Below are 13,507 nucleotides of genomic sequence, written 5' to 3'. Positions count from 1 at the left end.
CGGTCCTCTAGTGGCCGTTGAACTTCCGGGGTCAATCCAGGTCGTTTCCGGTCCGCTGGGCGTCAGTGATGCTGTCGGTACCTGCAGGGAGACAGAGAGAGGTGTAGCCGGTTTGAGCGGCAGGTTAGTGTTGTTGTTGCCCCTATGGGCGTTCGTACGGGGTCGCTGCGACCCGGAGGTAAGCTCTGCCCCTTCACAGGGATGTTAAGGTAGGGGAGGTGGTATGTTCTGTGTGTGTTGTTGGGAGGGTGTGAGTGTCGTGGGTGGGGAGGGAGCTGGGGGGGGAAGGTGTCCGCCGTGGGGGGTATGGGAGGGGGGGGGTGGATAGACTCCGAGTGGTGATGTTATCAGATGGTGGCGTGTTGTGGGTGAGAGTTGTTCTGTTAGGTGTGAGAGTGTCGTGGGTGAGAGTGGGGAGGGAGCTGAGGAGGGAGAGGTGTCTGTCGTGGGGGGGATGGGAGGGTGGGTGGATAAACTCCGAGCGGTGGTGTGTTCAGGTGGCGTGTTGCGGGTGGGGGTTGTTATGTCAGGGAGGAGAGGGATAGGGGGGATGTGAGTGGGGGTAAAAGGGATCCTGTTAGAGGGGCGGTTAGTATAAGAGGTGGCGGCAATTGTGTCATGTTCGACATGCTTTATTGTAGTACGCAAACTGAAAACTTCAGCGAACTACTTCCTCCCTTGAGTCGACCCAAGAACTTCTGGGGACTTTACACGACATACCTGTCCTCTAGATAGAATGATACGAATGATATTGGTAACCCAGGCTAGATAGCAATAACCCTTCTCCTGTTAATTAACTTGCTTTTGGTTTTCCATCTTCAGCTGTATAATCGTAGATATCATATTACCTTTGACCCCCTATTTCCAATATAACACACTTGCACAGACGGGAGAGATTGTACATCTTAAAGCAGTTCAATAGATGGGTAATCCACCATAGTGATTCATTCATTTGCAAAGATGCTCTGTATGTATTTTGTATTTCTGTAAGAACCGATCGCCATAGACGGTATATGATTTTGTTATTATGTTACACTGTGCAAGAATGTTATGTATAAAAGCTCAATAAATATAATTCTTTGGTGAAGAAATGTTTTTGATAGGATCAAAACTATTTAGAACCCTTTACATGGTGATGTGCAAATTTTAAATATTTTTGCTGAAACCCAATTTTCAAAAACTGTTTATGCGCTATTATCAGTAAAACTACATGTTAGTGGGAAAGTTTTATTGCCATTTCAGTGGAAAATATGCTATCTGTAAATGACAGTGCACTACGATATCATGCTTTAGTAATATACTTAAGAAAAGTTAGTTTTAGAGATGAACTGGGAATTAGTACTGCTCCTGCCCAGATGACAATGCTATTAGTGTACTAAGAGGCAAGCCAGGGATCATATGTACCATATATTTGGTCTTGATTCAAAACATTTAGACTAGTAAATAAAGTTTTTTTGTACAGCAGAAATAGTGAACTTACATATTTGAAGGTGCTCTCATATGTTAAAGGCAGCTCCACAAAACAAAATATTTGCCCAGGATCACACAATTTGAGACCAGTTCATGGGTCAAGAACATTACAGGTAGGTAGAGTAGATTTTTCAAGTTATTAGATCTGCAGGTCAAGTACCATTGTAATGATTTTTCAAGCCCTGGAGGGTAAATAAATATTATGCCTGAGGAGAAATATAAAGAACTGTCTCCATGGCTCCACTTAAGACATAGCAAACTAAAGAGTATACGTGGGCTGCATCGACACCACTAAAAATTCAAGGTTAATTTGGAGCAACAATGAATCATGAGAAAACAAAAGTACAAGCACCCATTTATGTACTTCAAGGCACAGTGTCAAGCACCTGTTTACTAAGCTTCAGCACAGCTACTGATAAGGAATTGATATCTGTGAACTATAAAATCAATGCTCATCATAAAACAGTAAATTAATTCCCTTTGTTGTTTCATGGGTTGGGAAAATTTGAGACTATGAAAGTCCAATTGCACAATAATGAGGACGTCTGTCCTATTGCTCAAAGACACAGATTAATTGCCTTTCACTTACAGGAAGCTGTTGAAAAGGAACTTAAATCCTTACTCAAACATGTTATCATTGAGCGTTCCACTGATCCACCTCCTTGGGTTTCTCCCATAGTAGTAGTACTCAAAAAGGACATTGAAGGAGCTGTACGCATCTGCATGGATATGCATCAAGCGAACAAGGCAACTGAAAGAAAACAACCTCCAGGTCCGCACATTGCGGATATATAGGAAGCTGTCTCTCTATATAGTGTACTAAAAGGAAGTACACTGTGTAGAGTCCAGAGAATCCCCAAATACTCACTGAGGTAAAAGCAGATAATTCTAATGCTCTTTTTGTGTTAGTGTGGGTGAGCAATTAGGCTTATCAGAGGGTAGTGCTAAGCATTTGTTGTACTTAGAGAGGCAATAAATGACACACACACTCAAGAATAAATACAAGACCAATTTGTAAACATAAAGTCGATTTTTATGTATTTTGTAAGACCAATAACACAGTTCTAAGGTATGTACTTTCAGAGTTTGGATTTCTCAAATTTCAGAACATATATATATTTTGTGCTCAATTACGCAAAACAGGAAGCAATGGGGAAAGAACATAATAAATCATGCAATGCTTTCACAAAGTTCGCCTCCTCGTTTTAGGTTGTTGTTGGGACCAGGTCCAAAACTCCACCAGGAGAAATTCAGGAGCATCCCGGATCGGGTTGGATCAAAGTGCTGAGGGTCTTGGAAACTAGTGTGCAAAGACGAAGGGGGCCACTTGAAAATGCACTGCATAGGTGGCCTTACAGGTAAGTTTGGTGGGTCTCCGTAGAGGGAGTAGGTCGCAAGGATTTTGAGACCATGGGAGTTAAGCTGGTTGATCGGTGCTGGAGCGAGTGGGTCTGGGTGCAGTGTGAATAGGCCAGCCACGGTCTTCTGGGTCCTGACGGTCAGATGCAGACCAATGGGACAGCTGGGCTACACAGGAAGTGGGTCTCAGGTTTCACAACAAGTACTTGCTTCTGGTGCTTTGTGAATTTGGAGTGGATTCTTCTAGTTTTTTGCTGTGTGGGGTCTGGTACACCAGGTACTGATACCCCATGGTTCTGGTAGTTCCAAGCACCTCCAAACTTGGTGGAGAGGCAGATCTGATCATCCAGAGCTGTTGTACCTCTTCCTGCTTCGATGATGCGTCAAGGTCGTCGGGGAGCAGCAAGTTGGCAAATCAGACTTCACAAAATTGGGGCCTGTGGCATGCAGGGGAGTAAAACCTTCACTAAAAGGGAGCATCTCTGCGATTTGTCAAAAGTCGTTGGTGCTCGGGGTTCTTGGAGTCCTTGCAGGTAGGTTCAGGACGACACAGCAAGCAGCGACTGTCGAGTCCGTGGAGCAGCTGTCAGGGTTTGGCACCTTTTTCTTCTGCAGCAGGGCTTCAGTTGTCGTGCTCTGGGTCTTCTTTGTCCTGGTCTATTTTGTTCCGATGAATCTGAGGTTCAGGTCTTGAGGAGTCACCTCAATACTTAATTTATTTATATATTTATAAAGTTTTATATAGCGTGAAATAGATCCTGAGGGATAAAAGAGCGCTTTACAATAGGATGGGAGGAAGGACATAAATGCAAAATCGACATCAAGTAGGAGTAAAAAGTTGAATGATCGCAGATTCAGGGACAGTTGCACAAATAAAAAGAGTATTAACACATGATAGCACAATGGAAATAAGAACAATGTCTTCGAGCAGGTAAGCCTAGCCCAATTCGGACAAGAATTTATTTATAAAGAATTTTTTGGCTTTCAATTTGAACACCGTCGTTGAAGAGATTCGGCGTACTTCTGGTGGAAGAGAGTTCCATATCTTTGGGGCAGCGCCGGAGAAGGCTCTGTGACAAGTTCTCTTGGATGAGTGGTTTCAAGAGGAAAGTATTGGTGCTTGTGGGAGGGCGGGTCGGATATGCAGACGCGGAGGCTGGATGTATTTTCCAAAGGGTGTTTATTTTTGTATCAGAAAGGAGAGTTTTGGGTTTCATTCCTGGGAGAGTCTCTGGTTTCCCTGATAGGGTTTCTTCGCTGCTGGCTATGGTAGTTGGTTGTTCCTGGATTGCCTCTTCTTCTTCTGAGCTTGTGCTCAACCGGGTTAATCTGGAGTCCTCCGCCATGGTTGGTTCCTCCTGAAGGCTCAGAAAGAGAGGGAAAAAGAGGCCATGAGTAATAGGTGCTTGTTGTTGCAACCGGCGTTATGCTACCCTTCACCGCACCCGTGTGAGATAAAGAATAATATTTTTTTTTAAACGAAGACACTGCTCTTAGTGACGTATGACCAAAGTTTGATAGCCACGTGGGAATTGTGACAAAAAAGTTTACTCTATTACTCCGACGTGAGGGTAAACGTGCATAGGAGGGATAGAGCAGGATCAGGATATGCCAGGAGATACGTGTTAGGAATTTAACACAGGAACAGTAGTGTAAGACCTAAGCCTGTGTTCCTCAGTAACCCACCCGAGTCCTCCCACTATTCAACCTCCTCCCTCCTACCCGTTTCCGTCCCGAACTTCCCCCAGAACCCCGTCACTCACCGGCCCTGCCGTAACTCTCCTGAGTTAAGGGCGCTTGACAGCCTCCTCCGGGGGACACCACCACTCTTCACTCAAGTGGTCTTCCGATCCTTCGGCTTCCCCGACGTCTTCTTCCTGGTCCCGACCGGCGTCTTCTTCCTGGTCCCGTTTGGCGTCTTCTTCCTGGTTCCGTTCGGCATCTCTCCTGCTCTCCTCGTTTCCTGGACTTCCGGTTCTCTTTCTGGTCAGCGACCCTCCATTCCGGTTTCTCGTCCTGCCGTGGGAAAATACGAGAGATGGGTGTAGCTGGCTGACGCTGTGTTTTCTCCTGCAGTTGAAGTCGGCGTGTATGGAGCATTGCGGGCGTCCCCACAGGTACATTAGAGTTTGTATACCGGGTCCCAGATTCTACCCCTTACAGTGCTTCTTGAGGCTCTTACACCACAAGACAGCTCCAGTTTTTGCGCAAGGTACCTGTGAGTATTAAAGTGAAGGGCTTTGTGCACCAGAACGGTGATCTTTAACTGAATACGTACTTCATAAGGCAACCATTTGAGAGATTTTAGGACTGGGGATATGTCCTCGTTCGCTTGGAGCCTGTAACCAGTCTAGCCGCTGTATTCAGGGATGCTCTTAATGGAGCCAAGGAGTATTTGGGAAGGCCACAGAGAGTCGCGCTGCAATAGTCAAGCCTTGGCAGGATAAGCGCTTGCACCACCTGCTTAAAATCGTTTTGTCGAAGGAGACGTTTGATATTTCTGAGTGTCCTCATCAAGTGGTTTGCTCCCTTGCACACCTTACTGATGTGATTTTTCATATTCAAGTGCTTATCCAAGGTGACTCCGTGTGATTTGGCTGAGTCTATGATGAGAGGAGGGCAGTTGAAGGCAGTTTAGGGGTGTTACAAGGGGAGACAAGTAATAGCCTATGGTCTATCTAACTTTAGGGTGCTACACCCTTTAGCGACCACTTCCTGTGGGAAGGAAACTACACTAGCCCTGGTTGGAGGGTTTTCTCACCATCTCAAGATGGTGGAATTTCAGGAGAGGGGTTCACCTCACCTGCCCCGCCCTAGGGGTGGTGTAGGCTAAGAGTGGACCCTACTCCTCATCTGACTAATTTTCACGCCTTTCCTCCTTCCAAAGGTGGAGCAGGAAAGGGAGCTTTATTTGGGGGTTCCTGGATTGGATTTCAAGGCAGTATTGCCATTGAAGCTTCCCGCCCGGGAAGGCTATCCTGCCCTGTAGGGGGTGTGAAACACCCCACCCAGAGCAGGCATTGTTTCTGTCCTCTGCGAATGCTGGCTCTCATCCCATGAGGTCAGAGCAGGTTTGGTGGTGGCAGGCTGATGAAAAACGACCAGAGACCCCACTAGTGTTTGGTTAGGTTCAGGGGGTCATCTAAAAGGGTCTCCTATGTGAATTTATTAATAAATACAACACTGGAATCAGTAAGGAATTATTAAGACAAGATGTTTGGTACCAAACATCTTAGAAATCAGTGAAGCCATCGTGGAGCTAGGAAACTTGTGTTGACAAGTATCCAGCCCATGTACTCTTTATGGCTTCCCTGTTCACTTACAACATCACAGAATAGACTGGACATTGTAGGGGGATTTCTGCTTATGCTGATATGCCCACACATATGATATAGTGCACCCTGCCTTAGGGCTAACGGCCTGCAGTAGGTGTGACTTCCCTTTATTGTATGCAGTGTATGGTTGGCATGGCACACAGGACTGTGTGCCATGTTGACTCTTCTGATTCTTTTTTTTAAAGGTTTTTTTTAAAGGTTTAATTGCAAGAAAATGTTGCAATCATGCACAGCCTCTCGCCGGAGGCTTGATAGTAGGAGATACTGTACACAGCTTTGATGGCAACATCCCAAGGGGCAGGCAGCATTACATATCCAAGACGTTCCATATGTGACATATGAATCATATCATTGATGTACAAAAAAACAGTTAACCGATAGATACTGTATCTCTCCTTCCGATTGTCTCCAGTCCCTTCAGATCTCCCATCTTAACCAACTGTACTTTCTGTAAATTTGGGAGCCCCTCTGATCTCACATTGAAGAGAGCCCCGTTTGCATGCATACCACTAACTACAATTTAGTGGGCTGAGGTGCTAAACGTTCTCCTCAGGTTCTGCTGACACCACGTCTCCAGGCTCCGCTGCCCTATTAAGCTTGTATGTTGTGTATAGCCCCCAGAAGTTCTTACATCTGCTCGGAGGTGGGAGCAGTTCACTGAAATTCTCCGATTGTGTACAGCAATAATGCATATCATGTGACCACTGTGTTACAGTAGGAACGGGGCCTCTCATCCAACACATTGCAACCCTGCGCTTTGCCATGAGTAAACCCATGCCTACTAGACTACGTATTGCTTTAGGTCGTTTTTTAGAATATCCCAAAAGTGTGATTGCAGAGTCAGGAGTAAGCTCCATGTCTACAATATTACCCAATTCTCGGAAGATGGTCTCCCAGTAATTAAAGACTCCCAGACACTGCCACACTAGATGCATAAAATCTGCTGCAAAAGCTTGACACCTGTCGCAGGCTGCGTCCTCCCTCAACCCGTACCTATGTAGCCTCTCTGGAGTGTGATTGTGAAGAGAAGGCCGCCCCTACCGTACACAACCCGATGCTTCCCTCGGATTCCCGAAGCTGCCGGATCGATCAGACGGCGTCCCTGACACCCCGGACACCATTGTTTTCTTCCTCCTTGCAGGACCCAATCCGGAACAACCCGAAACCGGAAGGACTCCCGCCTGACCCCGGAAGTCCCACCCCCTACCCCACGGCGGACGACAGAAAAGGAGAAACCAACGACGGCCTGGTGTGCGGAGAGTTCGGATCGTGGCAGAAGACGGACGGCGGCACCCCTGCAACGCGGAACGGAGAAGGAGAAGAAGACGAGGTCTGGACGGAGGACTGGTGGAGTCCTGTGGAGGACGCTGGAGAGCGGCCGTAGCTCAACGGAGAGCTACGGCGGGACCATGTGAGTAACTTCTCCCCCTCTCCTGTGTAGATAGCGTGTGAGTCAACCTAGTGTAAATTGCCCTCACAAACCCCCCTCTTGGAATCACCGAGTACTGTAAATTATCTTGAAGCCACCCTGACCACTGTATATTAAGTAAAGCACCTCCTCACGAGCTGGCACTTGTATGATATTCCTGGCACTACCTCTATCTTCCGACACCCTCCTCTTCTTCCCGACCGTATTCTACCCTACCCCCTCCCTCACTGTCTGCCTTCTCTTAAGCACTCCCGGTGTCGGCATTAGGCATCCATACCGTTTGGAACGGTCGGACTAACGGTCCTTTCTTTATCTCTCCTTGCACGCCTCCGAGGAACCACCATCCGGAGAGGGATCCAGAGCCCCCTGCCAGACGACGGCACCTCTACCCTCACCTGTGCTATCCCAGCACCGCCAGGAGCTATCTGTGGGACCTGTGACTACGGACCTTCCACAACGTGGACAACCCCTCCCAGACTCTGGTCTACCTTTTGACTTTGTGCACCACCCCTAATAAATAGACATCGCTCACTATATACGGCCTCCACGCCTGTTATTCCGGTCCGCCGCTACCCCACGACAACAGGTGGTGTCAGAAGTGGGATTTCCCGGAAGCATGGAGGCCGCTGTGAAGAAGCTCGCCGAGACCCAGGAACAACTGGGGAAAATGATGGAACAGTTTCTAAAAACCGCCGAAGATGACCGAGGTCAATTACATGACGTGTTGAAAGGTCAGGGGGCATCCCAGGATCAAGCTATGGGAAAGCTCACCGATGTACTTGGCCAACAAAGACCTATAGCTTCCCTCCCCTCGGTGGTCCTTCAAAAGTACGTCCCGGGAGAGGACCCGGACTTCTTCTTTACCAACTTTGAGCGGTTGGCCCAAGCGGCTGCCTGGCCCCCTGATCGCTGGGGACATTATCTAGGACCCCTACTTACCGGTGAACTACAAGCGGCGTATCAACAGGCCAATGTACAAGGACAAACGCCCTATGCAGATATAAAAACTTGTATCCTGGAAAGGCTTGGTATTGATGATGAGACTTATAGGGTGAGGCTCCGCCAAGCCAAAGAAGGACCTCAAGAAACACCAAGGGCTCTCTCTTTTCGCATCCGTGACCTGGCGGATCGCTGGTTGCGTCCTGCCTCCTCCACGAAAGAAGAAATACTCACCAAAATATATTTGGAACAATTCCTGGCTTCCCTACATCCTACCACTCAAAAATGGGTTCGCCAACATGCCCGTCTGACCCTTGAAAGTGCGGTTGAAATTGCCAGCGCTTACAACCGCGCCCAAGACTTTCAGCGGCCCAAAGAAGAGCATCCACATCGGTCTCAGCCCCACACCGGGACCCGAACACCGAGACCTCCCCTAGCCAAGAAGCCGGAACTGCCCCCTTTGTTCCCTTACCCTGTTGTACCACGGGCACCACCACCCGGTCCCCAGTGCTATCACTGTGGAGGATACGGACACATTGCGCGAGTGTGTCCTCAGAAAGATGAGCCAATGGAGGTGGGTCTCGCCAGGAATTATGTGTGTCTTCCCACTGATCCTAGCCCTCCTAGATTTCATTGCCCAGTACGGATTGAGGGACACCCTGTTCTAGCCCTGGCTGATACAGGCTGCCGACAAAGTGTACTCCGTCCACAAGAGCTACCAAACCCTGTGGGACCAGTGACCGGTACGGTAGCAATCCAATGTGTGCACGGAGATACAAAACTGTACCCCACCGCCAGGGTACGTGTACAACACCCGACTGACCAGGGCACCACGCTCACTGTTGGCCTCATTCCATCCCTCCCGGAACAGGTAATACTGGGCAGTGATTACTCTGGACTACCTCGTCTTCTCCATGAGACCACCAACTCCCTGGAAAAATGGTGGTTGGAGGCCCCGTTTCCACACGACCAGCCGAGTCAAGAGGCTTCGGGCAAAGCACACAAAACGAAAACACAAAAGAAGAAAGAGAAAAGGAACCATGTTGCTGTTCTACCCGTCAGAGTGGAAGAACATCCCTGGGAAACCGACAGGGAGTTCCGAGCCGCCCAACAGGAGGATCCTGTCCTCCAAGATGCCTGGAGTCGTGCTCTCGACCACGAAGACCCTCTACAAGTAGGTCCCTATTTCTTCCGAAAAAATGGCCTACTGTACAGGAAGGGAGGGGCACACCAACCATCCCAGCTACTGATCCCGGGACCCTTCCGAGACAAGGTGTTGTTTCTCGCTCATAGCCATCTGCTGGGGGGACACTTTAGTGACGAGAAGACCGGACAGGCTATCTTGGAGAAATTCGATTGGCCAGGGGTCTACCAGCAAATAAAACTGTATTGCCGTGCATGCCCAGTTTGTCAAAAAAACAGCCGGTACCGACCACCGAGGGTACCCCTACAGCCTCTACCCTTGATTGATGTACCCTTCAGTAGAGTAGGGATGGACATTATAGGCCCTATGTTACCCTCCAGAACTGGTTGTCGATACGCATTAGTACTGGTCGATTACGCCACCCGCTTCCCTGAAGCCGTACCCCTAAGACAGCCGACAACTCAAAATATCGCTAAAGCCTTGATCTCCATTTTTTCTAGGGTAGGCTTCCCTCGGGAGATATTGACCGACCAGGGAACCCCATTCGTGTCCACCTTGATGAGGCAGGTGTGTTCACGACTTGGTATTAAGCAGATAAGGACCTCCGCTTACCACCCGCAGACCGACGGGTTGGTGGAGCGCTACAACGCCACTCTCAAGAGTACCCTAAAAAAACTGTTGGCCCTCGAGAGCAGAAGGTGGGAAGAGATGCTACCCCTGGCTCTGTTTGCAATCCGCTGCAAGGTGCAGAGCAGCACTGGTTATTCGCCATACGAGCTCCTATATGGGCGACCCCCAAGAACCCTGTTGGATATGGCTAAAGAAGCCTGGGAGGCCGAACCCGACCGGACCAGACCCCTCCCTGAGTATGTAGAGAACCTTAAAACACACTTGGGTCAAATACGGGACATAGTCAGGCAGAATATGACGAGTGCACAAGCCCATCAGAAACAACAGTACGACAAAGGTACCAAACCCCGATCTTTTGCCCCGGGTGACCTGGTCCTTCTCTTGATCCCATCCTCGGACCACAAACTACTGGGACAATGGCAGGGTCCGTTTTCTGTCTTGCGGCAAGTAACCCCGGTCACCTACGAGGTGGAAACAGATCCCATCCGCCATGTTACCCAGATTTACCACGTGAATCTACTGAAGGCCTGGGTCGGGCCTCTCCCTGTTCTAACTGGTACCAGTCCAGAACTAAAATTGTCTTATGAGTCATGCATTGATCCCGATCTCCCCGATAACCAAAGACAGGATCTACGGGCTTCCCTACAATCACTGCAAAAGATCTTCTCTACTTCCCCGGGTCGCACCTCGGTAATTGAACATTCCATCATAACCGAGCCCGGAAAAACGGTTCGTCAAAGACCCTATCGGGTCCCGGAAGCACGTAGAGCAGTCATTCAAGAAGAGATAGTACAGATGATGCGCCTCGGCGTCATAGAACCGTCAGTCAGTAGCTGGAATTCCCCCATTGTCCTAGTGCCTAAGCCAGATGGATCAATCCGATTCTGTATTGACTTCAGGGAAGTAAACAAAATCTCCTCCTTTGATACTTACCCACTCCCTCGTGTCGATGAAATGATCGAACGAATAGGACGGGCGAAGTACATCAGTACGCTGGACCTCTGCAAGGGGTACTGGCAGATCCCATTGAGGGACGAAGATAAAAAGAAAACAGCCTTTTCTACTCCGGACGGCCTCTATCAATTCACAATGATGCCCTTCGGTCTTCACGGCGCTCCCGCGACCTTTCAAAGAGCCATGAACCTAGTCCTGCAACCACATTCCCGATATGCGGGAGCCTATTTGGATGATATAATCATCTACAGTGATGACTGGCAGCAACACATGCATCACCTACATAAAGTCATATCGTCCTTGGGTTCATACGGGTTCAGCATTAACCCAGCAAAAACCACCCTGGCGGCTCAAACCGTTAAATACCTGGGTTATCTGTTAGGTGAGGGACTGATCCGGCCACAGAACAATAAAATCACAGCCATCCAAGCCATCCCCTTCCCAAAAACAAAAAAAGAGCTGCGTGCATTCCTCGGTCTATTGGGATACTACAGGAGATTTATCCCTGACTTTTCCCAGACGGCTGCTCCCCTAACCGATCTCCTAAAAAAATCAACAAAGGCCGAAGAGGCACTACAACACCCCGATACCCGAATGTTAAAAGCTTTCCACCTCCTGAAACATTCCTTGCTGTCGGATCCTGTCCTTATCAGTCCGGACTATAATCTGCCGTTCATCCTCCAGACCGATGCGTCCGATCAAGGTTTGGGGGCTGTGCTGTCCCAACGTGACCACAATGGTGACGAACGACCCATCCTATTTCTAAGCCGCAAATTGTTTCCAAGGGAGATGAACTACGCGGTCGTAGAAAAAGAGGCACTGGCCATAAAATGGGCGATAGATAGCCTACGCTACTATCTAGAGGGACGGGAATTCATCCTGTATACAGACCACGCTCCCTTGGAATGGATGGCCCGCAATAAAGGACACAATGATCGGGTGTTACGGTGGTTCTTGTCCCTCCAACCTTACAGGTTCAAAACCCTACACAGAAAAGGCGTTGAACAGGGCAACGCCGATTATCTTTCAAGATACCCTCCCCCTACAGGAAGGACAGCTAGGGAAAGGGGATGTGAAGAGAAGGCCGCCCCTACCGTACACAACCCGATGCTTCCCTCGGATTCCCGAAGCTGCCGGATCGATCAGACGGCGTCCCTGACACCCCGGACACCATTGTTTTCTTCCTCCTTGCAGGACCCAATCCGGAACAACCCGAAACCGGAAGGACTCCCGCCTGACCCCAGAAGTCCCACCCCCTACCCCACGGCGGACGACAGAAAAGGAGAAACCAACGACGGCCTGGTGTGCGGAGAGTTCGGATCGTGGCAGAAGACGGACGGCGGCACCCCTGCAACGCGGAACGGAGAAGGAGAAGAAGACGAGGTCTGGACGGAGGACTGGTGGAGTCCTGTGGAGGACGCTGGAGAGCGGCCGTAGCTCAACGGAGAGCTACGGCGGGACCATGTGAGTAACTTCTCCCCCTCTCCTGTGTAGATAGCGTGTGAGTCAACCTAGTGTAAATTGCCCTCACAAACCCCCCTCTTGGAATCACCGAGTACTGTAAATTATCTTGAAGCCACCCTGACCACTGTATATTAAGTAAAGCACCTCCTCACGAGCTGGCACTTGTATGATATTCCTGGCACTACCTCTATCTTCCGACACCCTCCTCTTCTTCCCGACCGTATTCTACCCTACCCCCTCCCTCACTGTCTGCCTTCTCTTAAGCACTCCCGGTGTCGGCATTAGGCATCCATACCGTTTGGAACGGTCGGACTAACGGTCCTTTCTTTATCTCTCCTTGCACGCCTCCGAGGAACCACCATCCGGAGAGGGATCCAGAGCCCCCTGCCAGACGACGGCACCTCTACCCTCACCTGTGCTATCCCAGCACCGCCAGGAGCTATCTGTGGGACCTGTGACTACGGACCTTCCACAACGTGGACAACCCCTCCCAGACTCTGGTCTACCTTTTGACTTTGTGCACCACCCCTAATAAATAGACATCGCTCACTATATACGGCCTCCACGCCTGTTATTCCGGTCCGCCGCTACCCCACGACAACAGTGATACACTCTATTGATGTATTTGAAGTGTATTAGCCTATGCCTGCCATGCAATGAGATGCGCCTTGTGTTAGTGCAGCAGTAGTTCCACATAGAGTCATCTATTGTTAGTTGTAGGTCTCTTTGCCAGGCCAGCCTGGCCTTAGTGTATTGTTTCGCTCTGTGAGACATAGCTAATTT

The 13,507-nt window shown here is 49.3% G+C and overlaps 1 pseudogene; it reads left to right on the top strand.

Moving 5' to 3' along the window:
- Positions 1-8,209: 8,209 nt before the first annotated feature.
- On the top strand, positions 8,210-10,017 carry LOC147712653 (uncharacterized; annotated as a pseudogene).
- The last annotated feature ends 3,490 nt before the right edge of the window (positions 10,018-13,507 follow it).

This window comes from Lissotriton vulgaris, chromosome 5 (genome assembly GCF_964263255.1).
Source record: "Lissotriton vulgaris chromosome 5, aLisVul1.2, whole genome shotgun sequence".
Taxonomy (NCBI): Eukaryota; Metazoa; Chordata; class Amphibia; order Caudata; family Salamandridae; genus Lissotriton; species Lissotriton vulgaris.
The sequence above is the reverse complement of the archived record's forward strand: the minus strand, read 5'-3'. Positions and strand labels throughout refer to the sequence as shown.